The sequence below is a fragment of the Delphinus delphis genome, chromosome 17, assembly GCF_949987515.2.
Source record: "Delphinus delphis chromosome 17, mDelDel1.2, whole genome shotgun sequence".
NCBI lineage: Eukaryota > Metazoa > Chordata > Mammalia > Artiodactyla > Delphinidae > Delphinus > Delphinus delphis.
This window is the reverse complement of record NC_082699.1, coordinates 69,996,735-70,021,136: the sequence shown is the minus strand read 5'-3', so window position 1 is coordinate 70,021,136 and position 24,402 is coordinate 69,996,735. Positions and strand designations below refer to the sequence as shown.

The 24,402-nt window shown below is 51.4% G+C and overlaps 1 protein-coding gene across 3 annotated transcripts in view; it reads left to right on the top strand.

Moving 5' to 3' along the window:
• The first annotated feature begins 1,424 nt into the window (after positions 1–1,424).
• CYRIB (CYFIP related Rac1 interactor B) overlaps positions 1,425–24,402 on the top strand; it is a 153,850-nt gene continuing 130,872 nt past the window's right edge. The window contains exon 1 of one of the 3 annotated variants that reach the window (XM_059995199.1): positions 1,425–1,620. The gene's annotated coding sequence lies outside the window, so the exon portion shown is untranslated. Of the gene's footprint in view, positions 1,621–1,665; positions 1,890–24,402 lie in introns of those variants that run through there. The other 2 variants (XM_059995196.1, XM_059995195.1) reach the window with 2 other exon arrangements.

Genomic DNA, 24,402 nt, shown 5'->3' with positions numbered 1-24,402 from the left:
GTATTTCCGAAATGTTCAGAATTTTTCATCCCACTGTGTAGGCGGCCAAGAAAGAAACTAAACTCAGCTCAGCTGTGTCTGATTCCAAACCCTTTCTCTGCTTCTCGTCACATTCATAGTTCAAGACCCAGCTGTTCCACCCCTCCCCATGCCACCCTCCATCACTGCCAGGGAGGCAGGCATCTGTTCCCCTTTTGTAGGGGTGAGAGCGCCAGTGCTCAAGCAAGCTTCCAGGTGCTTCTAATGCCTCCCAGAACTTCTAAGAAGGGCTTTCTGATTTCCTCCTGTTGTTCTCTCTTTGGCTCCCTCCCTTCCAAGCTGGGTAAACACCCCTTCCCCCTGTCTCCTCTATACACTGTCATCTGTCCTACTTTCCTGCAGGTACGGATTCATGTGGGCCCCATCTCCCTCCAGGGCTAGGAGCCTCTTGGAAGTCCTGTTGGAATCCTACCATCTCAGTGCCCCCAGCTCCTAGCACAGGGCTTTAGAAGGGCTCGCTAAAGAAACAAACAGGTCATAATCAGGTAAGTCAGCACTCAATATTATTTGGTGACTGGTCACCACATCCCCTTTCCCGGCAACACATCCAGGAGAGGTGGAGGGTGGAAAGACCATGGAAGCTTCTGAGGTGATTCTTGATGTCCTGCTGGAGGTCAGAGGAAATACTTTAAAGAACATTGTCTATATTCCTAAGAAATTTGGCTGAATTTCAAGACAGTGCTGGATGCCTTTGAGGGCTGGGGGAGCAAGGCAGAGGGAGGAAAGAAGCATTTCAATTTCCTAGGCATGTCTTGCTACATGGAGAGAAATGCACTCTTTGCCATTACAGACGAGGGGAAAGATGAGGTTTCTTACAATACCGGAAACGAGAGTTCTACTGAGGGGCATTTTGTCTGGGAATTTCAGTGCTGGAAGTCCTTGGAGAGCCTCGCAGGGTAGCACAGATGCTCCCAACCCCCCCTCCCCGCCCCCGCGGTATCTTTCCTTCTGTAGCATTAGCACCACCAGACACATCGGATGCTTGCTTATTGCCTGTCACCCCCGCTCCCCACCCCCGCCCCCCACCCGCGGCAGGGATGTTGTTTGGATTCCCAGCTGCCTCTCGGGGACCTAGGACGGCCCTGGCACTTGGTAGGCCCTCAGCGAAAATCTGTCGAGGGCCGAATGGATGTTTTGAACGCACAAGCTGTCCACGCCTCCCCCGCCAGGGGGGCGGGGCAGGGATCAGCATCCTTCCCCACGCACAGGTGAGGGGGAAGCGGACCCAGGGCTGGGAACCCGGCCGGCCTGAAGGTCGGGGGAGCTGAGGGCCCGACGGGCTGTGCCCTCGGGCCATCCCCGCGCCTCGCTGAGCTGGAGTTCCCTCGTCTACGCCACCGGGAGGGCGCCGAGCCCCCCAGCGCGCCCCCGGGAGGCCGCTCGCCCGCCTGCCGCGACTTGCCCAAGGTCACCCGCGCCCCGTACCCCGGGTTGTGGGGTGGGGGCCGGCGCGGGGCGGTCCCGGGGCGCCGCGCGCGCTGACGCCGGGCCCCGCGATGCGGCGGGGACTGGGCGCGGGGGGAGGCGGCTTCGGCGGGCGTCCTCCTTTTGTGAGAGCGCCGGCGGCGCGGCTTCTCGAAGGTAAACGGCGTTTCCTCTTCCTCCTCGATGCGTCTCTTCCTTTTATAGTTATTTCTCGCCTGGCAGTCGCCGGGGCTGTTGCTGCTGCTGCTGCTGCTGCTGGGCCGCCGCGGCGGGGGCCGCTCGCAAACCTGTGGCGGTGACGTGAGACCCGCCAACCCGGAAGCAGCGGCGGCGGCGGCGGCGGCACCCGAGGCTCCGAGGCTCCGAGGCTCCTGCGCTCCAGCGCCGGCGGCTGCGCTCCCCTCGCCGCTCGCCCGGGCCGCCAGGTACGTGCCCGGGGCTCCTCCGGCGCCGTCGCCCGGGCCGCCCGGCTCGCTTGCGCGCGCCCTGGGAGCCGATCTGCCACCGGGGAGGGCGTGGGGTGCGGGGCGCGCGCGCGATGGGTGCAGGGAGAGGTGGGAGTGCGATCCGGGCCGCGCCGGGCGCCCTGCGGTTGGAGAGGGGGCGCCTCAGCGGTGGGAGTCCCCGGCGCGTGGGGCGCCCCGAGGATGCGCCTCGGGGGGGAGGGGGCTGGAGGGCGCGAGGGGCGCACGCCGAGGGGCCGCCGCCCGGGTCGGCCCAGCTGTGGGGAGCGCGCGGCTGCGCCCGGAGGGAGGGGTGCCTGGCGTGGCCGCTCCCCCGCAGACCCCTCCTGCTAGCCAGGTGCGGGCGCAGGGTCTGACCCCGGGCGCCGTGCATCCCCCAACCCCCCAGCTAACTTCGACTGGGGGCTTGGAAGGCCAGTCTCTTAGAATTGAGGAACTGGAGGGGGTGAACAGAATCTCCCTTGGCTTCAAGACTTCCTCGTGGGGTAACCACCCGCCTCTGTTTAAAGAGCACTTCCTCTTTGCCCTTTATCTTTTCGTCGTATTTTTTTTTCCATTTTTTTAAAAATGTAAGTTCAGTGTTAACGAGTGGATGCCCCTGCAGCCTGCACGGCTTCCCTGGGGTTGTGTACACACCCCGTGGGTATGGAACCTTGTGTGTCCTGTGTCGGGGGTGGAAGGAAAGAGGAACCGAGGACTTCCCTTACTGGAGCCCCCGGCGGCGGTCTTTGATCCTCCCCCTGCCGCAGAAATGGAGCCAGAGGGGGAGGGGTTGAGTGGGAAGGAGGCCCCGCCGGGGAGTGTCACGAGGACTTTGCACCTAGGTTTAATTCCTTGCTCTGCCACTTAATAGCTGTGTGACCTTGGGCAAATCGCTTGCCCTCTCTGAGTCTTAGGCGCCTGTCTCTAAAATGGGCTGCTTTGAGTTGGGCCTCGAGAAGAGGAGCGTGTATTTCCTGGCCTGGAGAGGGCGCAGTGATTGGATGTGTCATTGTCAGTCACCTTTAATTTCTGCATCCCCACTGCCTAGAAGGGGGGCCTGGGGCACATGGGAGGTGCTCCATAGATACCTGTGAAATGAATAGGTGGGTGGTGAATTTTCAGAAGTGAGTGGCTGGGTGTGGTCCCACATTTTGGCTTCCTTGCCCTGTAACATCCATTCCACGGTCCCCAGAGAGCCACATTTTGCCACCTGGGATATATGTAATCCACCCCCTTCCCAAGGAGGATTAGCTTGTGAAAATATTGACTTCTTATGAAAAGGAGCTTAAACTCTGACTTTGAGCCTCTCCTATTCTTGGAAGATTGCATTTAGTGGAAATGAAAAGGAAGCCTCATTTTGATTGCCACCGCCAGATGACTGGCCGCCGGGGCGGGCTGCCAGGGCTGACAGCTGGGCTGATTTCCCAGGCATTGGGGTTCCTGTAAACAGGAGGAAGCTAGGGAGAGGTGGGTTTTCTCCTAGGTGGGGCGTGCAGAAGTGGTCAGCTGGCTTGAGTTTTCTTCCTGGGGAGGCACGTTGTAATTTGCATTATCTGGATCCTTGCTAAACTTTAGGCATAGGGAGGGGCAGAGCGTGTGTGCTGAAGGAGCCCAGGGTGGATTCACCCTCAGGGGTACTTGGAAATGGCCTTCGTATAAAGGCTCACTATGCATTTCCGCAGGTCACTTGGGGAGATTTTCAGGTAATTTTGCTTTCTCTGACAGCCATTCCTTTTCTCCTTTCTCAGCTCTCAAAGGCCTGTGTGCACTTCTCTTAGGATCCTTAGCTGTGCTTTTTTTTGGTTTTTTTCTCTCACAGCTGGAGGGCAGGAGATGAGCCTGAGTGCTGCTATCATTTTAAGAGGCAGAAGCAGGCACCTCTGTGTGGCCGGCTGCGGTTTCAGCATATGCGCGGATTCATTTTTAAGGCATAGAGTGGCCATAGTTACCTATGAAGTAGAGATTTTATTCTCATCTTGCGACTTAGAGAAAGTGCAGGACTTGGCCCAAGACCCTCAGCCAATTAAGCAGCAGATTCAAGGTCCTTCCTCTAGACTTCCTACTGCAGAGCTCTCCCGCTTCCCGGTGCACTGTGCTCCCTTCTGAAGGGCCTTTGTGTTTCCCCTGGCACCTGGCAGGCTGTCTGGCATATGCTGGATACTCAGTACATGCTTTTTTTTTTTTTTTTTTTTGACAGAATGAACAAAAGAGGGATGGTTTGCTCTTTGTGGAGGTACAGTCTGTCTCTACCTCAAGGTCAGCGCACTGGCCTGTAGGTGACCTTTTGCACTTGTTCTCTGGCCATTCCTCCCAAGTGTGTCTTGGTTCCCCATTGTGGAATCCCAGTCTCTGTCAGTTCCTGCTTCAGCACCCAGAGCCCATGACGGGAGGGACTCCTGAGGGGCACCAGTGCCAGGAGGTTGTGGCCTTAGGCCCATCATCTCCCTGATGGAAGAGACCACTGTCCTGTGGCTTTGGAGGTCTGGGACTTGGCCGCCAAAGCGGTTTCTCTCTCTCCAGAGAAACCATCTTCCAGCAAGCATTGTGGCCATAGTGTTGTGTCGGTGAAACATCAGATTTAAAATCAGTCCACTTTAGCTATGCCCTGGCCTGAAGCCTTAGAGAGGTCATGGCCTTCTTAGAACTTTCTTTTCCTCATGTATAAATGGGCAAAATCATCCCTGCCCCATTCCATCCAGTTCACAGGACTCCTGAACATGAGGACAGGATCCACAGTCACACCTCACTGCCCCCTCTTACTGCCTGTGTGAATGTCACAAAGTTCCTTCACCTCTCAGAGCCTCAGTGTTCTCATTTGTAAAATGGGACGATCTGTCGGGGGGATGGTTTTGCTCCTTGCGGTCATGTGAGTGATGCTCTCAGCACAGGCCCCCGTTAAATGGCCATAATCGTCAATGTTTATTATTATCAACAGCAGCAGCAGTAGTGATCCCTGTGTCCTCAACTAAAGAGAGCATAAGCGTCTCAAGGGCCAGAGCCATGTCCCTTTTTTTTTTTTTTTTTTTTTTTTTGCGGTACGCGGGCCTCTCACTGTTGTGGCCTCTCCCGTTGCGGAGCACAGGCTCTGGACGCGCAGGCTCAGCGGCCATGGCGCATGGGCCCAGCCGCTCCGCGGCATGTGGGATCTTCCCGGACCGGGGCACGAACCCGCGTCCCCTGCATCGACAGGTGGACTCCCAACCACTGCGCCACCAGGGAAGCCCCATGTCCCTTTTTTAACTTGAATTGGAGCTTCTGGATAGAAGTAAATTGAGGAAGGGTGGGGGGAAGTGTTGATTTTATTCTTTTTCTCCTTCCCTGTCTGGGACACTTGATAAAGGCCTGATGAAGAAAGAATCATGATGATCCTGTTTTTCATCCATCCCTGAGGGTAAAAGGTCTTTTTTCCTCTCTCTCATAAAGTGAGCTCTTTATGTGCCTATGACACTCATTTCATATCTTCTCATAAACTTCGTATCCACTCCTTCCAGATATCACCCAAGACTTGATCCCCCCAGATTGTCAAATAGACAGAGTTCTGTTGTGTGGGTAGAACTTTGGGAGTTAAGTCTTCGATGGTCTTAAAAGGGGTGATTGGCCTCACCAGGTTGAAGGGAAGATAATAGCTTTGTAGCCAAGGATGCATGAGGTTAACAGCATCTGTATTTTCCTCTCATCCTTTTTGGCTTCAGAGGCAGCATGGGTGTGGGTCTGGGGGCCAGACTGTCTGGGTTTCCATCCTGGTTGTGCTGCCTACGAGCTCCGTGGCTTCCTCTCTCTGGGCCTTCCTCATCTTTCAAATGAAGAATAATGTTTGCTGCCTGGAAAGGCTGTTGTGAAGGTCAACACAGAGGTGGTCTGGGGAGCCTCCCAGCACAGTGTATGGCACATAGACGGTGCCCAGCAAATGTCAGTTACTTTCCTGCCACCCCTGGGCTCTTTCTGTCCTGGCCCCAGTCCCATCGTCCTGTCCCTCCGTTAACGGGGCTCCAGTTCCCACTGCGGATCAAGCCCTTGGGTGACAGCTTCATCCTAGATTCAAGTTCAAGTCTCCATGCTTTTCCAAACCACTTGTTGACTGGCCACAGTATGGTGCTTCCACTGTGAATGGAGAGATCCTTGTACCAGAGCTTGTCAAGGAGAGTAAACTGGGGAGTCACTGAGTTTACGTTTTGTCCCGTTGATTTTTTTCCCTCTCCTTTCCAGAGACTTACTAGCTGCCATCTGCTCCGAGGGAAGGAGACATCATGTTCATAAATACATAAATAATCGAAGCTGACGAGGAGATTTGTTTAAAGAAGTGATGCTGAGAATGATTTTTATAAATATTTAAGATAATCTGAAGCCATTAGAGGAATCGCAGGGTTTATTAAAAAAAAAAACTGAAAGCATGTTTTGGAAGGGTTCCTTTCCCTTCCAAGTTGAATAAACGTCAAGAGTAGTGGACGCAGGGCCTGCAAGGGGCAGGTGGCCTGCGGGTCTGTTTGTCTCTGCTGTTGGCTGTTGGCAGTCATCCATTTATGGGGGGTGATGGATGGGGAACACGAGGGTAGTCAGAGCCACAGCACTGAGGGGGAGAGCTCTGAACATTTTGAAGCTGCCTGGGCTTCCTTGAGACTCAGAGAGCCAGTGGGTCACACATGCCAGGAGTCCCCCTGGGGGGGCTGTACATTTCAGATGCTGCTTCTAGAATCTGAGAGTCAGTGGCAGGCTTCTAGAAGGTTCCTAAGGTGAATGTTTTTTGCTTAATGACAGGCTACATTTTAGTGAGCCCTACTGAGGCCCACAAGTCGAGAGGCAGCTGGGTGGTCAAATCGAGGCATGTGGGATAGGGCATGTCAGAACCAGGGGACACCTTGCAACACTTCCCAAACTGGCGTGTGCCCCCGGATCCCTTGGGGATTCCCTTGCAGATTCTGAGTCACAGGCTGGGGTGGGCGGAAGGCCCGCATTTCTAACACCTCCCCATGTGATGCTCTGGGTTGTGGACCACACTTTGAGTAGGGAGAGCTTGGAGGTCCCCACCTGCCTCATTCATTTGGGACCCCAGCTGGCACTGAGGTTGTGGATCAGAATAGAGTCCCGGAGGCTCCTGGGAGCCGATGGCTTAGTTAGCAGAGGAGACAGACATGCCCCAAATCACACGGTACGAAGATGGTGGGAACTGAAGGGAGAGTGGAGAAGAGCTCCCTGCACCCACCCAGAGGTGCTCCATAGCCCAGCAGGGCCCGGGTGCTCTGGGCAGTCCAGGTGGGGTGGGAGAGGGAGGGAAGGGAGGGAAGCAGGGGGAGTGTGCCAGGCCTTCACCCGTGATAAGGGCTGGAAGGACTGGACAGGAGCCTCTTGCTCAGAGTTTCAGGTTTCAGGCGTCCCGTACTCTTTTTTTTTTTTTTTTTGGCGGTACGCGGGCCTCTCACTGCTGTGGCCTCTCCCGTCGCGGAGCACAGGCTCCGGACGCGCAGGCTCAGCGGCCATGGCTCACGGGCCCAGCCGCTCCGCGGCATGTGGGATCCTCCCGGACTGGGGCACGAATCCGTGTCCCCTGCATCGGCAGGTGGACTCCCAGCCACTGCGCCACCAGGGAAGCCCCGTCCCGTACTCTTAATTGAACAGATGAGGGAACTGGGATCCAGAGGGGGAAGCATTTTGCCCAAGAGGCAAAGTCAGGACCGGAACCCAGGTCTTCTGGCTCCCAAACCGAGCTTATCACACGGCTCCAGAGTGTCTTTCTGCGAGCGCCTCGGGGCCGCCTTAGTGCAAGGCTCTGAGGCCAAGGAGATGCTGGGGGCTGGACGTCCCCAGCGCAGAAGGTACCTCTGCCCCTGACCTTCCTTTGGCAGGGGACCGAGCCCTTAAACCCACAGTGAACAAGAAGGCCCGACGCGGGAAAAGTGATGGCTTTGAAGCCGTGCACCCCGCCAGGCTCCTGGCCTCCTCTCCCTTACCCCAGTCAGCACCCTCACGTGAGCGGGGGAGGGCAGCGGTGCAGCCGTGTGGAGGGGCTGAGGGTGGGAAGAGGCCTGGGCAGCAGGAGGAAGAACAGCTCCATCCTTGACTCATTCGCTTCGTGGAGTCTCCTGGGACCGGCTCTGTCCGGCGGCTGGGGGCTCTGTGGAGTGTTACCCCAGTGCCCACTTAGCAGATACTGTCGGACTGTGGAGCCGGAGGCGTCCTGGCGCTACCACTCAGTAGCTGTGTAACCTTGGGCGAATCGCAGGGCCTTGCTGAGCCAGAACCATCTCGGCCAGAGCTGGGCTAATAACACCTGCCTCTCTGGATTGCCTGGAGGACTGAATGAGGTAATGTGTGCTCTAGTTGCTAACCTAGACCCTTTGTAGAAACACTCCAAAAAGACACCCCCCGGCTTCCCTGGTGGCGCAGTGGTTGAGAGTCCACCTGCCGATGCAGGGGACACGGGTTCGTGCCCCGGTCTGGGAAGATCCCACATGCCGCGGAGCCGCTGGGCCCATGAGCCATGGCCGCCGAGCCTGCGCGTCCGGAGCCTGTGCTCCACAACGGGAGAGGCCACAACAGTGAGAGGTCCACGTACCACAAAAAAAACAAAAACAAAAAGACACCCCCTCCCCACGAAGACATAGTCACTGCTGGGTGGGGACGGATTTGTCCAGTGCTGATTTCAGGCCAGGGCTGTATCCTTCTGGCAGTGACGCGGGATATGGATTTGAAGGGAGGGTAGGTATGTCTGGAAGGTCATTGCAAATTGCTGCAGTGCTTTTATGCAAAACTGAACGCTGGGGTTGGCCCCCCTGGGGTTCTCCTTTAAAAGGGAGAAGAACCGTGGAACTTAGGACCTGGGACCTCCTGGTTCACACATGACTCCCTAACTGTGGCGTCTTCTGCAGCTTGCCTAACCTCCCCCGGCATCCCAGTGCCTGTTTTGCAGCTCCTTGTGGCTCTGAAGTTGGAAACCGGTGCAGTCGGCCTGGCATAGGGCCTGGCCTCTCACAGGTGCTCAGTACTTCGAGGCCCCTGTCTCCTCAGCCTCAGGGTCTGGGACTCTGGGAGGAGTCCCAGGGGAGGGGAGGCCTTTACTGCCAGTTTGTGTGCTGGCCTGGCCCCAGCTTTGCTCAAAACCAGAGGTGAAGTACAATACAGAAAGCAGCCAGGAAGTGAAACTCAGCCAGTGAAACCCTAAAATGTCTGCTCTGCTCCCCTGAACTCTGGTTTTGTGTAGCGCCCCAAGCTCTGGAGGCATTGGAGACCGGCCAGTGCGGGCGTTCAGATCCCGCAGGCTGCAGACGAAAGCTGAGGGGTATTTCACAGTCCTTTCCAAACACGCTTTCGTAGCCATCAAGTGTTCAGTGCATTGTGGAGAGAGCAGGTCCGTCCTGCTCTTCAGCCACAGACGCTGAGTGAGTACCTACTACGTGCTGGGCCCGGTGATGGGTCCTTGGGGGGAATAAATACTATGTGACCCCTGACACCCCACACAAGTCCCTAAGGGCCTGAGCAGCTTAAGAAGGAAGAATTTGGATTTGTTTCCTTGGGCTCACCCAAGCCCAGTCCCTCCAAGCCTGTCCTGTCCCTCAGGAATTGGAAAAGTGCTCTAGCTAGGTTTGGAGATAGGGCAGTAGGGAGAGTCACCGGGCACCAGAGGACAGGGCGGCAGGGTGATGGAAGGGGATGGGGGCAGGGCAGCGGGAGTTGGGAAGCGAGACAGCATATCTGACACTTTGTGTCGCATTTATGACCCAGCCAAAGGCCTCCCTAATAACAAGCCTCCTGTAAATGTCACATTGCGGGTTTTTGTGATTTTGGTTTTTTTGGGGTTCTTTCGTCTACCTTATTATAGTAATAACTTTCCCTTATCGGGCATGGACAATGTGTACTTTGCAGATGGTATTTCTTACCTCACAGTAACTCTGTGAGGCAAGTTATATTATCCCCACCTTACAGATGAGGAAACAGAGAACACTTAGAGGCTAATAAAAAGCAGAGCTGGAATGCAAAGTGCTACACCAGCTTCGACACCTACCTATTGTTTTTACTACCTCTTCTGAGTGTACTTCAAACATAACTCGAAAAATCTCTGAAGAGAGTTGTCTACCAAGGAGCAGACACGGCTGCTGCTGGACGATGCTAGATGTTGCTAGAAGACGGTGGTGGTTTTCTAAGTGGGCATCTCATTATGATAGGCGCCTTGGCAACCATCACTGCCGAGAGCCACCTACTGTGAACTTGTCAGCCCAGGAAGTTCCGGATTTATAAATGACTCTTGTAAGTAGATTACTTGGGCTAATTTGAGTGGTGAGGTTTTTGGTAAATTCAGTGTGAAACTGACTGGTGCTGTTAATACACCTCTTGATGTGTTTGGTGTTGGGACGTGTAGCACATGCATCGTCTGCATTACTCTGTCTGCATGCTCCCCCAACAAGGCAAGGTTTTGGGGGGAGGAAGTGTGCTCTGGGTTCATGCTTTGGGGTGGATGGTTGAATTGGGCAGGAAAATCCCAGTGTTTGGGCACTGGTCACTGTAGACTTGAGAAAATAAGGTGGATACAGGATGAATCGCTGGACTTGTAGTGTTTCCCCCATCCATTTTCAGTGTGTGAATTTACCAGAATATTCTAGGTGTGGGTTTCCTCTTGCCCAGTATTTCTTTTATCTGACCATAACTTGCGTATGTTTAAGCTTCCTGGGTGGGAGGGTCAAGAATCCACATTTTTAGCAAGCACTCAAATGATTCTGACGCATTGGTCCCTGTCACCCAGTTAGAGGAACCCCACGTAGCATAATCTTTTACCTGTGTACCACCTGCTTCTAACTGCTGAGGGTGGGGCAGTTGGTATAAGATGGAAAGGACATTGAAGATCACCTAGTCCCATCCTTCTCAGCCTTTTTCAGGCCACAGCCCACTCAGGAAACAGAATTTATAAGGTGTGGGTTGGGGAATGGGCAGTAAAAGAGGAAGCATCTCTTGGCTGGAGATGACTGACCCTGGGGCCACCCACCCAAAGTGCTGAGGAGGTCAGTATCTCAACACAGTGTAATCTCGTCTAGGAATCCCGCTTGGGAAGCTCTGATTCTCATCCAAGGTTGGAACCTGTTCACACAGCCCATGGAAGCCCAGAGAGGTGATGTGAGTTGCCCAGAGTCACGCAGGAACTTGAAAGTCATCTAGGTCACTCACTGAAAGAATGATCAGACCGAGGAGGGGAAAGCCCTACTAAGGACCACACGGCCAGCTCGTGGCCCAGCGAGGAGTTCTCGTGACCAGACAGCCTGTCCGTGGCAGGCGGGTTGCCGAGCCATGGTGGCCTCCCCAGCACTCACCAGCCTTGGAGGTCTGGTTTCCTGTTCTAATCCGAAACTGATTTTCTGCTAGTTCCTGACAGAGAGACACATCCCTCAAGACCTAAAAGCACCAAAGGAGAAGAAACCTTACACAGGGGACACATCTCAATCGTGAAGTCCGGAAGTCAGCTCAGCAGGCAGAACTGCATATGGTGAAAACGATTCAGACAGTCTCCTGATTTGCCCCTGAAGGATCGTTTGTGCACACGTGATTTTGTGTATGTGATGCTGTGCAGTAACACGTGTGCGTAAATGTATCGCACAAGCCGTAGTGTACAGTATACGATAAAGGACAATTACAACATCCAAAACAGAAATTCAGTTAAATACAAGAGACAAAGTACACTTTTATTATTTAAATTAAAAAAAAAAAGCCTTTGGCCCTTTGAGTATAGCTGAATACAGCTAAGTTAAATGAGCGTGAGATACAGTTCCATTGTATGTTGTGATACATTGAGGACATCTTGAGAACGTGTAGCTGTCCTGACCCGGTGGCGTGCCATATATTACACGTGTATGTACACGTGTAATATTATTATTTCAGGGGTCTCTTCTGCTTGAGTGTGATTAACTTTGGAGACTTTTGGGGGGTCCAGCTCCAGTATGGGAGACCTAGTAGACTGGAAGGACACAGCCTCCCCTGGCCTAGTGAGGCCCGACTCCGTTTTTTGAATGAAAGCAGTCTCTGATCACAACCTCATGCCTGTGGTTGAATGCCCCATTCTGGAGTTGATCTGAAAGGGCCTCCTGGGCCCATGGGGGACTCCAGCCTTTAGAGAGGACCCCAGCTCCCTGAGGCCCTCCTCCTCCTGACCTCAACACCCGCAGTGGAACTGTCTGTTTCCACAAGCGGTGTTTCTCAAAGTTTCAGTGGTGAAATGCAGAGGAAGTGTAGAAAAACGAATTTGCATACTTCTGACTTCACCCTGACCCTCTCCCTCTCGGCAGTAAATGAGGAATAGGTGAGCTGTGACCTTTTGAATGTCCCCCACCCATTCCCCCAGGGACCCCCTCCCCCATGATCATGGCTGAGAACGTGATTGGAAAATGCTTCTCTCCAGCTAACCCGATCTTTGTCTCAAGACCTTGGACATTTAAAACCCAAAGAAAAGGAACCTGATCTTTTGTTCCCGATCGTGTTAAGTGGGGCAGGAGGGAGTATTTGATTCCACCTTGGAGCTTATTCTCCTACGCATTATGGAGCTGCCACTCAACAGCAGGGATTGAAGAGCACCTGAGATGCACCTGCTGATGTGCAGAGACTGGAATGTTCTCTAAGAGCTCACTCAAGAGAAAACCCATCCGGTGCCCCGTCCTCCCCCCAGGATTGCTGTGAACCGTGTCATCCTCGGAAGGCACCTGTATCTTCTCGCTGGTGGCCAGCTGGGTCCTTGATCAACCCTTCTGGGCAATCATGGCAATTTATATCAAGAGCCATGAAGATCTTTGTAACCTTTGACCCAGTGACCCCACTTCTGGGAAGCTGTCACAAGGAAACAATAAAAAATCTAGACAAAATGTTGCACAGAGATCTTCAACTCAGCTTTTTTGACAATAACAAAATAAGTTGGAAATAACCTAAGCATCTGACCATAACCAAAGACCTGAATCAGTTCTGCTGTAGCCACTCAAGGTGGAGGCCCCGGGAGGCTGGGCGAAACTGAGCAAAGCAGTCATATATAGGAAAAAAGACTGGAAGGAAATACACTCCAAAATGGTGTCAGAGGTAGTGGAAGGCAGATAAGAATCTGGACGAATTTCTTTTCCTTTCTCTCTTTGAGGCATTTTCTGTAATGTGGTGGCTATGTTACTTTTATGGGAAGAAAACCTCTTTTCTGTCTCTTCTTCTAAGAAACTGAGAACTCTGCTGTTTCCAGGGAAAGCAAGAAAACCAAAGTGGAGATCCCTTCCTACACGACGCATAACAAAACAGACCAGCTCCTGAAGCTTAGTCCCGGGCATTCCTGAGGTTCCAGTGCTAACAGGCCTGTTAACAGGGATATAAGACAACTGGAAAAAGAACAGCTGGTAGTTCTTGAATATAACAGCCACCCTGGATCAGACACCCTAGACCCAGGCAGAAGACATTATTGTTGCCATTTAATAGTAGTAAAATAATCAATGAGGTAACCCAGGGGTGGGGGTGGGGGTCAGAGGAGGTCATGTGACTTTTCTAGACTCACCGTGTCTAGAGACACCACAATCCCAGGAACTCTCCTCAGGTCATATGGAAATCATTTTCTGGGAAGGGTAAGGTGAGGGTCAACTACCAGTGAACAATAGCAAGGTTGTTTTCTGTTTGGGTGGCATTGTCTTTGTAAATGGCAAGCAGAGTGAACTCTGGTTCCAATGGAGGAGAAGCTGCCCTGGTGTGTTCTGAGTGGAAGAGATGTATCCTTATGTCCACAAGCAGGGGAAGGCGCCGAGGTGAGCTACAGCCAGTTACGGGGATAGTAAATTTCCAGACAGTCTCTGTTGTGTTTAAAATGCCATTTTCTTTCAAGTTCTGTAGCTCACCTGTCATCTTTGCCTTCATTTTGGAGCAGTTCTGATTCAAATAACTCCTCAGCCATTTTTTTAAGGGAGGCACAAAAAAGGTGCCTGGGAACTAGGTGCCAGAGGTGGGTTTGAGGAAGAAGCGTATGAATTAATTTTCTGCTTTGGGTGGAAAATTGAAATGGGAGTGTTTTAAAATGTTCACTTCAAGGACTTCCCCGGTGGCGCAGTGGTTAAGAATACGCCTGCCAGTGCAGGGGACACGGGTTTGAGCCCTGGTCCGGGAAGATCCCACATGCTGTGGAGCAACTAAGCCCGTGCGCCACAACTACTGAGCCTGTGCTCTAGAGCCCGCGAGCCACAACTACTGAGCCTGCGTGCCACAACTACTGAAGACTACGCGCCTAGAGCCCGCGCTCTGCAACAAGAGAAGCCACTGCAATGAGAAGCCCATGCACTGCAACAAAGAGTAGCCCCCGCTCTCTGCAACTAGTGAAAGCCCGTGTGTAGCAACGAAGACCCAATGCAGCCAAAAATAAATTTTAAACAAGGTATAAAAAATATTCACTTCAAACCCCAAGATTCATATTTTTTGTGTATGTGTTTCTGTGATCACATAGGAAACGGGGACACGTTTTAGCATCATTTCCAAATAGCCATTTATTGAGTGTCCGGAAAAGCCCTCGTTTTTTCCATTCTCTTCCTCCTCTGTTCTCTGTTGGGCCCGGCATCTGGGCCCTCTGCTCCCAAGCACCTTCCAGAGGAAGTGACAGGTAAATCAGGCAGTTGTGCTGCTCTGGCCGAATGACTGAAGCTACTTGCTGAGCTGAGCCCTGGGCCACAGAGCTGAGTCACTCCCCTCCCTCATCTTCGCAGTTTCCAGGGTAAGGACCAGAACACACGGTGGGCTAAGTTTCTGCCTGGGCCCATCATCTCATTTAATCCTCACCTGCACTCTGCCGGGAGATGCAGGTCAGCTCAACAAGTCCTAGCAGGCGACCCATCAGGTGTTAGGCGGGTTTAGTAAAAGCTTTCATCCTTGGGCGAGGCTGAAGCCCATGAAAACTCCAAGGTTTTTGTTACCTGAGGGTGTGGGTTTCATCTGCTCCTGAGAGGGCGGAGGCTCGGGAGAGCCGCTGCTGGACACGAGGCCTTGCCTCTGCCGTGGGTGCCCAGCCCCGCGAGTTGCTTCACGTCCCCTCGCTTCTCTGTGGAGGGGGCATCATGAAGCATCCTTACAGGAGGAGGAAGCTGGGTGTGTGATAGGCCTGTCACCTCCCTGCCTCCCTCTCCTAAGGACCATACTCTGAGGGCTCAGTTACCCGTGTCCTCCCAGAGGGGTGTAGCTGCTGTCTGCGCAGTGTGTGTGTGGGGGCGTCTGTTCTAGGTCTGCCCTGCTCTCCCCTCCCATCTTCCTTCCCTGTCTGTCCCCCTCGCCGCTGTCAGAGCCTGGGACAAGCGCTCCGTTGGAGAACCATTGAGAGCTAACTCGAGGAACAGTCCTCTGTGAATAGATGTGCCGGAAAAAAGCCTTGGCCAAGTGTAAGCCCAGCTGAATATTGTTGGCGCTAAATTAAAGATGAGCCTCCTGGCTCTCTGGTCTACTTCGCGTTGACCACACACCACATCATGACCCTTAAAAGAAGAAACAAGGAAGGAAGAGAAAAAAGCAAGGGGCTTCTATGACAGAAAATAAAGTCTAATAACAGTACCTTATATCCGTAGCGTGCTTTGTGTTTATGCCGTGGCCTTCTTCCACTAAGCATCGCCGAGCCCTGGGACTGGGCCTTTTACTCTTTGAGGTCCACAGGTCAGGCCTCGATCCAAGAGTGTTTGTAGAATGAGTGTGTAATTTTTTCAGAAAATTGAAGCCCAGAGAGGTTGAGTGATTTGCCTAAGGCTGCACAGCTGCTGAGGGCCAGAGTTGGGACTCAGTCTTGGTCCTGGCTCTTCTTCAGCTCTACTTGATGGCCTCCTTACAGGTGCACTTCAGGCTGGCAGAAAATTCAGAAGTCAGGAGACACACCTAATGAATGGAAGGGGCATTTACTGAGGCCTCATCCCTCCTTTATTCTGAAGGCTGGTATTCCTTGTACTCTGGAAATCAGCCTGCTCTCTGGCCACCTGAACTGTCCTCCCATCTCTCCGGCCCTCGCACGTTTAAGCATTTTCTCATTTGTCTCCTCCAGAGCTCCTGGAAGCCCCCTGGGGCTGTGTTATTTAGTACCGTCGTTGAAAATCAGAATGCAGCCCACGGCTTCGGCTGTGGGAGCTGGAGTTGAACGAAAGAGTACATTGATCCTCAGTGAGAGAGGACCTTTGCTGTCCGTCAGAGGGTCCCCAGGTTGGGTCCTCTCTGGGCCATCACACTTTCTGTTCCAGCCTCTCCATGTTCTTATCTGCAGAAATGATGGTTCGTTCACCAGGCAGGCCCAGAGCCCCTACTGTGTGCCAAGTACAGTACTGTGGGTTCTGTCCTCATATTAAATGCTGCTCTGCCCCTTCAGCCAGCTCTGGTCTGTGTCTTACTTCGGTTCTGTACGCCTTCAGACTCCAGGGATTGGGAGGCAATCGGATGGCTCCTTCTGCATCCCTCCCCCCATTCCCTTTTTGGGTCCCGTGGGGAAAAACCCTGTCCTCAGTGTTTTCTTCTTTTCCTTTTCCTCCTCCCCCCTCTCTCCCCTCCCCCTCTTCCTTCCCCTCCCCCTCCTTTTACCATTTTCAACAAGCAAGCATCAAGCATGAGCTACGTGCCAGGGTTTGGGTTGGGTGCCCATATAGAGAGCTTAGCGGGAATCATTGCTCACAGAGGGTCCCGGACTGTGGGAGGAGATGGACATAAAAACAAGTCATTGTACTAATATGCAAAGTGTTATGGTTATGCAAAATTTAAGACTTGCCAAACAGTGATATACATTGTTTAAGGAGTACAGGCATATGTAGTAAAAGCGTAAAGAAATGCATGGCAGTAAGAATACCCCATTCAGGACAGTGCTTACCTCTGGGGAACTGGGGAGACAGATAGTTTTGGGGTGGGGTACCCAGGGGACTTTGCTTGTATTCACTATATTTTGTTCCTTAAGCTTGGTGGTGGGCAGAAGAGGCGGTTTTATTATTCTTTATGTATTTTTTTGTACATCTGAAATATTGCACAGTAAAATTTTTTTTAAAAAGTTGCAAGCAAGAAGTTATTTGGAGACACTAGCCTGGGAGGGTCAACAGCCAGATATGGGGAAGTTTCTCTTCTCTGTGCATCCAGCCAAGCACAGCCCAGGCTCACGCATTCAGGACATGTTGAACTGAACTTTGCCTGAAGGGGCTAGGGCAGGCTTTATAGATAAGGTGACAGTTTGAACTGAATCTTGAGGGCTAGCGCCGGGAACAGCATTTCAGACAAAGGGAAGAGCGTGTGCAAAAGCTGGCAGGCAGGCCAGCGTTCAAGGAGCTACATGCATTTGCTCTCCCAAAGTCCCCCACCCGCCTGCCGCCTTTTTCTTTTGGGGATGCGCCGCAAGGAGGAAAGCAGACACTGGCCCTTCCGCCTCCCCCCGCTCTTCGGAGCACACAGCAGTTTCCCAGATGAGTCTTCAGTGTCAGACAACGGTAACCTCGGCCCTTTTTCTGTACAAGAAGAGCTTTCTCGCCAGTGTTTGCTCTCTGCTGGTCCAACTCCTTTATCAGAGTCCCGGTTTACCAACGGCTTCCTCCTGCCTGGACTGAGGGAGAGCAGTTTGCGGGCAGCTGTCATTGGAAGGGACCTTAGCCAGTGTCTGGTGCAGTGACCAGATGAGGAGACCGAGTATCCTGATAACAGTGAATGTTCTGGAAGGTGGCGGCCTCAGCTTCTGAGCTTCACGTGGGATCTTAGTTCCCTGACCAGGAATTGAACCAGCGCCCCCTGCATTGCAAGCACAGAGTCTTAACCACTAGACCAGAAGGGAAGGAAGTCCCTGCTGTTGATCATTTATACTCAGAATGGCTCAGAATCCAGGATGGTGTGGAGTTGAGTGGACTCGGGATGGGCTTCACTCTGGTATTAACACGAAGTCAGATTCCCAAGAGCACTTTGATGTTTATCGGGGCCTTGGCTTTGTGAGAGGTTGGTCCCAGCCCAAGGAGATGGGCTTTGGTTTCAAATGCAGAAAGCCGGGCTTCCCTGGTGGCGCAGTGGTTGAGAGTCCGCCTGCTGATGCAGGGGACACGGGCTCGTGCCCCGGTCCGGGAAGATCCCACATGCCACGAAGCGGCTGGGCCCGTGAGCCATGGCCGCTGAGCCTGCGCGTCCGGAGCCTGTGCTCCGCAATGGGAGAGGCCACAACAGTGAGAGGCCCGCATACCGCAAAAACAAAAACAAACAAAAACAAAAACAAATGCAGAAAGCCGTTGGTAAACCGGGACTCTGATAAAGGAGTTGGACCAGAAGAGAGCAAACACTGGCGAGAAAGCTCATCTTGTACAGAAAAAGGGCCGAGGTTACCGTTGTCTGACACTGAAGACTCATCTGGGAAACTGCTGTGTGCTCCAAAGCGGGGGAGGAGGCGGAAGGGCCAGTGTCTGTTTAGTGGCTTTTGGGGAATCATGTATCTTCAAGATCATTTTCTTTGAAAACATTGCAAAGCCAACAAAACTCCTGGGGGAGCCAGATCAAAGCAGTGACGGGGAATTTCATCAGCGCTTAATCAAAGACATCGACTGTTTTCTGAGCCTCACTGGTTCCTCTCCCACTGTTGACTTTAATTGTGGAAACTTGTTCATTAGGGTTTCGTTACAGCTGGCCCAGGGTGTCACCCCTCGTTTGCCCACTTTGATCTCTGGGAAGTCGTTGGCTTTTGGGGAGATCCTTGGGCTCCTGGCCATTTCTGCCATTCACATTCAAATTCAGGCCAGACCCGCACCCAGATTTCAGGAGAGAGGTCCTTTTCCACACCCCATGTTCCTGCCTGGCCTGAGGAAGAGCAGTTTGCGGGCAGCTGTCGTTGGAAGATACAAGGAGACTCCAATAAAGATGTTCAAATAAAAAAAATAAAAGATACAAGGAGATAGGAGCCTATCATTAAAACAAAGAAATGGATTCCTAATGATGGAATGTCGAGTACTCATTTATTCATTAAACACATATTTCCCGAACACCCACGGTATGCTCAATTTTAGGGGCAGAGATAACTCCTGATAACAGTGAATGTTCTGGAAGGGGGCGGCCTCAGCTTCTGAGCTTCATTAGGTGCCTCTTTTAATCTACCAGAGGCTGTCCCCAACGAACCTGCAAGTCCACAGGCTTTTTAGATGCAGTCTTGACGAGCTGTGTGACAACCTAATGGCAGCAGGGGGCAGGGAAAGGTGCAGGGTCCGGAGGAACTCAGCATGGGTCTCCCACCGGGGACCAATTAATTCCGCAGGAAGTTATGGTTACATTTTGCCCTGGAAACTCAGGCCCTGCTCACACTCATGCGCCTTGGCCCTCAGAGCATCCTCTCCGCAAGTTTTGTTTAATCACAGTCATAGTTGAAAACTCCCAGCATTTTCCCCTGATTTTATTAGCTAGTCCTTACCCGCATTGCATCTGCCTTGTCTTAAACACTTTTTTTGGGTCTGTGTTTATAGACCCTAAGTAAACTTTAATTAGGAAGCCAGCAATGGCCAGAAAAGGTTCATTCTGTCTCTTTCGTACTGTAGCTGTTGAAAGTGCAAGTGAAGGCAGGGAGATCCCCGGTAGCTAGTAGAGTGACCTGGGGGTGAAGGATTGTGTGGTCTCACACCCCCCAACAGATCAGGTGCCCTGAGGCAGCTTCAGTTACATCGACATTACCTGCAAGAGATCACTTGATGTTACCTTTGATTGATTGATTGATTGATTCATTCATTCACCAAAGGGATACCGCCTTTTTGTAACACCATCTCGTGACCAGACCTTAGAGGGCAGTGATTTTTGCCTGTGTTCACTCCTGCTTCTCTGCCCCTAAAATTGAGCATACCGAGGGTGTTCGGGAAATATTTGTTTAATGAATAAATGAGTACTCGACATTCCATCATTAGGAATTCACTTCTTTGTTTTAATGATAGGCTCCTATCTCCTTGTATCTTTTATTTTAATGGGATCGGGATTTGGACATACAGACCTTGTTCTCGGTACCGTGATGGCTGACTCAGGAGGTAGCTCATTGTGTGTGTGTGTGTGTGTGTGTGTGTGTGTGTGTGAATGGAGTCATGCCCAGCAATTGCTAAAAAAGGTCTGCAGCTCATATTCAAATCCCTAACTCTGCACTACAGTTGCCATCCCCAAAGCAGAGCTTGCTCTTTTTTTAATCCTCTCCTTCATCCAGCTGAACTTCTGGAAGCCAGGGATGGCAACTGATTCATCTTTGTAACCCTAGAACCCAGCAGGGAGCCTGGCACATCTGGATCTTGGAACAGTTTGCAGAGTGAATGAACAAATGAATGATAATGCCAATTAAGTTATCCAGAGTGTAGCTGATGCCTAACGTCTTCATGGGGTAGAGAGAGAGGATGTTTCTGGAAATGACCCTTTGCTACTACGTTAGGTGTTTTGCAATAGCAGATGCTTGAAATTCTGCTTGACGCTTGCTCTCTGGGGTGAGAGATGAAGAAACACTTCCTTTGTTCACACTTGGCTCCGGGGCTGTGTAGACAGGCAGAGGCCTCTCACTTCTGCCGCCCTGGGAGCCCCTGGGTCCACCCTGTGGGCCAGTTATGGTGAGACAGGGCTCGTGGATCTGCAGTGACCTAATTGCACAGTTCAGTGAGTTGGTGTGTCTTGTGGGCATTTTCTATATTTTGGGGTGCTCAGCATCCTACCCACCTCCCTCTTTGGGGGATCTCCCAGGATGAAGGTCTTGGAGGGGAGCAGAGCTCTGCCCCCCGGTACGGGAGCTGAGGTGGACCAGACATGCTTTCTTCCCATGTCCAGCTGCTCAGGCCGTGGCGTGTGGCCTCCGCGTGGCCACGTGGCTTAGATTCCGGGTTGAGCGGAGCAGCAATGCTGGTGAGTTGGAGGTTCCTCGGAGTCAGGAGTATCCTCAGCAGAGGTCCTGTGGGCACAGCCTTGGCCACATTTCCCCTCTGCCCATCTCCCCTGGCCCTTTATCCCAGCCTGGTTCTCCAGCCTGCCTGGTGATTCTGGGAGCTTCCCCTTATTGTCTCATCAAATTCCGTTTTTCCTTTTCTGCTTTCTGTAATCAGTAACCCTGACTGACAGGTACCACTGAGGCCAGCATGAGGCGCCCCGTCCCCAGCAGGGACCTTGGGAACATGGTGAGACAGGTGAGCTTGCTCTGGATGCCTCCCTGTTTGTGCTCTAGACACCATCCAGCCTGATCCCATTCCTTGAAGACCCAGTGTGCTGCAGTTCAGCTCCGTAAACATTGGGCCACCTACTGTGTGTCAGGTTCGCACTCAAAGGCACAGGGATGCGGAGATCAAGAGTCCCTAATCCTGGCCGATCTGGGGCTTTCTGGCCGTTCATCCCTTCAACCAGTATTTATTGAGCACCTTCTAAGTGCCAGCAGGCACTGTGCTAGGGCTTAGGGATGCGGAACCAAAGAGATGGAATGTTTGCCGTCCTGGAGTTTGCATTTCAGCTCTTCAGCCTGTTCTTCCTTTAAACCATGTCTTATTCTTTGCCTGTTCCTTCATTCATATATATATGTGTGTGTATGTATACACACTTACACATATATACACACACACACACGCATACACACATATACATACACATATATATCATTCACTGAATACCTATGTTCTCTGTATAAAAATACTTATATACGTATACTTGTTGCTGTATAAAACATGCATATATATATGAAAGCAAGCTTTCCTTGAATACCAACTGTATGCTACAGATAAAAACATGTTTATATATATATATAACATGCATATACACTGTATACATCTACATGTATCTACAAGTGTTTACTGAATACCTGCTTTGTGCCTACACTGTGCTAGGCATGTGGCAGAACGTAGCCTAGCAGAAGAGACAGAAGAAAACACTGTTTTCATACACTGGGAAGGGCCATAACTTTGAAGGATTAGGCAGAGAGGTGAGCTTGGGAGGGTTACCATAAGGCGTGAAGGGAGAGCAGGCATCAGGCTGCCACGGAGCAGAGGCCGGTCCTGGTTGCTCTCCTCCATTACCTTGACAAGGACGGTCTGGTCCAGGTATCTGCTGAGGTGGCAACTCTGAGTGGCTCCTTACGTATTGATTTAGGTGCTTGCCAAAATCAGAGGTCGTCTGGGGACTAACTTAATTTAGGTTCCTTTAAAATAATCAATGAGATGGAAATTTCAGAACACTAAGACGCTCAGATCTGTGCAGATATGAAAGTTCTCTTTTTCTTTAGAATTGACAGTGAGGGGAGGACCAGGGCAGGGGGTCAAGTCAGTGGAAACTAAAGGCATTTCTCCCACTCTCCTTTCATCCTCTCATTCATCTAGAACTTGACCAATTATCCGGGTCTTCTTGCCAGGATTTAATTGTTCTCTTGCCCCATTCCCTCCTAGGTTTTGAGGCCAAAATGAGGACCCTTTCAGTTCATTTACGCTGCACGTGCTGCCCTAGGACAGGGCTCCGGAGGGCTTCTTCAGCGGTGGGGGTTCTAGGCGGTCACCTGCATGGGTCCCACATGCTGGCCACATCCCGCACTGGCTAGTTTTTTGTTTTTGTGACAGCTTTAATTTTTAAAAAAATATTTATTTATTTATTTTGGTTGCGCTGGGTCTTAGTTGCGGCGTGCAGGATCTTTAGTTGTGGCGTGCAGGATCTTTAGTAGTGGCATGTGGACTTCTTAGTTGCAGCATGCAGGATCTAGTTCCTTGACCAGGGATCGAACCCAGGCCCCCTGCATTGGGAGCATGGAGTCTTACCTGCTGGACCACCAGGGAAGTCCCATGACAGCTTTATTGAGGTGTATGTTAGACAGAATAATGTCCTTCCAAAGATGCCCAGGTCCTAATCTCCATAACCTGTGAATACATTACCTTATGTGGCAGAAGGGACTTTACTGAGGTGCCTAAGGAATCTTGAGATGGGAAGATCATTCCGGATTATCCAGGTGGGCCTTAGAAGAGGGAGATGGGAGGGTCAGAGTCACAGAAGGAGGTGTGATGATGGAAACAGAGGGTCAGAATCAGAGATTTGAAGCTGCTAACACTGCTTTCTTTGAAGCTGGAGGAGGGGGCCACAAACCAAGGAATGCTCACAGCCACCAGGAACGGGAGAACAGGTTCTCCCCTAGTAGAAGCTCTGGAGGGAGCCTGACCCTGCTGACACCTTGACTTCAACCCAGTGAAACCCATTCTGGATTTCTGATCTCCAGAATTACAAGACAATACATCTGTGTTATTTTAAGCCACTAAATTTGTGGTAATTTGTTACAGCAGCCCTAGGAAACCAATGCACGGTATATTTTATGTATCTGAAATCTACCCATTTCAAGAGTACAATTCAGTGATTTTTAGTCACTTTACCAAGTGGTGCAGCCATGGCCGTAGTATAGTTTTTTGAATATTTTCATCACCCCGCTGAGATCCTTCATGTCCATTTACGGATAATCTCTGTCCTCAAGCCCCAGGTAACCACTGATCTACTTTTTGTCTCTATAAATTTGTATGTAAAATTGCCTTTGGGACATTTCATATAAGTGGAATATGGGATCTGTGTCTGGCTTCTTTTACTGAGCGTAGTGTTACTGAGGTTCACCCATGTTGTCAGTACTTTGTCCTTTTTACTGTGGAAGAATATTCTGTCGCATGGGTATATCACGTCGTTTCTCCACTCACCAGTTGATGGACAGCTGTGTTGTTTCCAGTTTGGGGCTATTGGGACTAACGCTGCTATGAGCATTCGTGTACAAGCCTTTGTGTGAACGTGGGTTTTCATTTCTCCCGGGTAGGTGCCTAGGAGTGGAATTTCCTGGGTTGTGTGGATTTCTATATTTAACTTTTGAGAGGCTGCCAAACTGCTTTCCAAAGTGGTTGCACTAGTTTTCATTCCCACCAGCAATTCACGAGGGCTCCCTCCACTCCCAGTGTAAACCCCACAACTCAAGGAATTATTATTAACAGTCTGTTGGGGTTCTGGATCTGTGACCCTTGATCCACCCTACCTTCTCTTATCACCAGGTTTGTTTTGGGTGTTGTCAAAATTTGGGGTTTTGGCATTGGATGAGACCTGATGTTGGTACTTGTAATATAAATAATGAGGCAGAAAGTTCAGGTCGAGACATTGGGTGAATCGAAGGGTTAACTCACCGTGCCTTTCTTCTTTTATTATTATTATTTTTTTTAATTGAAGTATAGTTGATTTACAATGTTGTGTTGGTTTCAGGTGTATAGCAAAGTGATTCAGTTATACATATACATACATTCTTTTTCAGATTCTTTCCCCTCATAGGTTATTACAAAATACTGAGTATAGTTCTGTGCTCTACAGTAGGTCCTTGTTGGTTATCTATTTTATATATAACAGTGTGTATCTGTTAATCCCAAACTCCTAATTTGTCCCTCCCCCCCTTTCTCCTTTGGTAACCATAAAAGTTTGTTTTCTGTGTCTGTGGGTCTATTTCTGTATCATTGCTTTTAGATTCCACACATAAGCAGCATCATAGGGTACTTGTCTGTCTGGCTTACTTCACTTAGTAGGGTTATCGCTAGGTCCATCCATG